Raw genomic sequence first — 1825 nt, forward strand, 5'->3', positions numbered from 1 at the left:
TATATATATATATATATATATATTCTTTTATTTTTTAATTCTTTTATTCTTTTACTTGTTTCAGTCATTTGACTGCGGCCATGCTGGAGCACTGCCTTTAGTCGAAGAAATGATGATATATATTTTAACGTGACTGTGTTTTCTATATGAATATGTCACAGTCTCACAGTATCAACCGGACCATCAGATGCCTGTTATACATCACTGGTCACAATGCACTTCCAATTTACTGAATCGTGCTATTCTTTTCCATCTTGACCCAAATTGCTTAACTAAATCATCTTTCCATTGTCCATGTGGCCTTTTACGATCTCTTGGATACCACTCGTAAGTTGCAAGGGTCAACCTGTTGTCTATGAACCTTATACAATTTGGAATTAAAAGGAGTTCTGATAATGTAAACATTATCGGTGGCACATGCGTAATGTGTGTGTTTTCTTTATTTATCAATACACCAATTTACTGTCGGGTAGCGTCCTGGAAAAGGACCCTACATGACATGTATGCATATGTATATATATATGAATATACATATGTAAATATTAATATAACCGTATAATCGCTTACAGTTAAACACACACGCATATAACACACATACATGCCATCACACATACACACATACAGACACAAATATCTATGTATTTGTGTACTCACATTCACATACATATATGTATATGTACCTATCTATCTATCAATCTATCTACCTATCTGCTTATCTATCTATCTATCTATCTATCTATCTATCTATCTATCTATCTATCTATCTATCTATCCGTCTGCCTGTCTGTCTGTCTGTCTATCGCTCGAGTTCTCTTGTCTGATAGCTACATGTGCTTGTGTGTTTGTACGTGTATGTATGTACATTTTTATATATATATACACAGGGTGTTCTGGCTAATTTTGACAATTTGCATAAAACGAAAAGAAAACATAATATCCCATCCAAATATAAAAGCATTTTAAAAATTCACAAATATCAATTAGATTATGGTTGGGAGAAAACAAGTTACTCAAAGTAGCCGTATCTGCAGTCCACACAGGTGGCAAAAATGAGTAAACTTGCGATGGACCGGCGTCCTATCCAGGTGGAGAACTTATACGCCATGGCAAACGGGAAACCGACCCTTATGAGTCGGCATAACTCCAGATGTCAACAAACTTTAACTAGGTTGTGTAGCATTGTTTCAACGGGACGTAGTATCGAGTGCATGAAATAAAATTAGTTTTACATTGTGAGATTTAGTTTCTTGTTTATGGTTGTACTTTAAAGTTTAATTCCCACATCACTCAAGAACTTTCTCACGATTTTATGCAAGACTTTAGCTGTAGTTTTTGTAACATGAAATAAGCATAAAACTTGTATTTTATTTCATTGTCATATAAGGGTGGAGCAATTGCAGTTTTTTATCAGTGCGTTTCCTTTTGTTCCATGGAGTTTCAAACCAAGTGTAGTTGTTGACGAACAAATTTCTTTATTAATAAGTTATCCTAAATAATTGCTACTACTACGAATACTTGCATAATAAACGATAAATACTGGTAACCGAAGTTTCAATTTTGTGATTTTGGAAAAATGAACTACATTGGTAGTTTGTTGGGAATTTATGCTTATTACACTGTTTATATATTTATTATATATATATATATATATATATATATATATATTGTTAACAAAAAGAAAACGAAGAAAAACAACAAGAAAAAACAACAACGCGTGGACGTGGTACATGCAAAGTATTAGCTCTTCTTCAGAAACAGGAGACAGAGGAAAGTCCAACAGAAAAGAAAGACGGAGGGAAAAAAATCGCCAACGATTTATCTAATA

The sequence above is a fragment of the Octopus bimaculoides genome, chromosome 4 (assembly GCF_001194135.2).
Source record: "Octopus bimaculoides isolate UCB-OBI-ISO-001 chromosome 4, ASM119413v2, whole genome shotgun sequence".
Classification (NCBI taxonomy): Eukaryota; Metazoa; Mollusca; class Cephalopoda; order Octopoda; family Octopodidae; genus Octopus; species Octopus bimaculoides.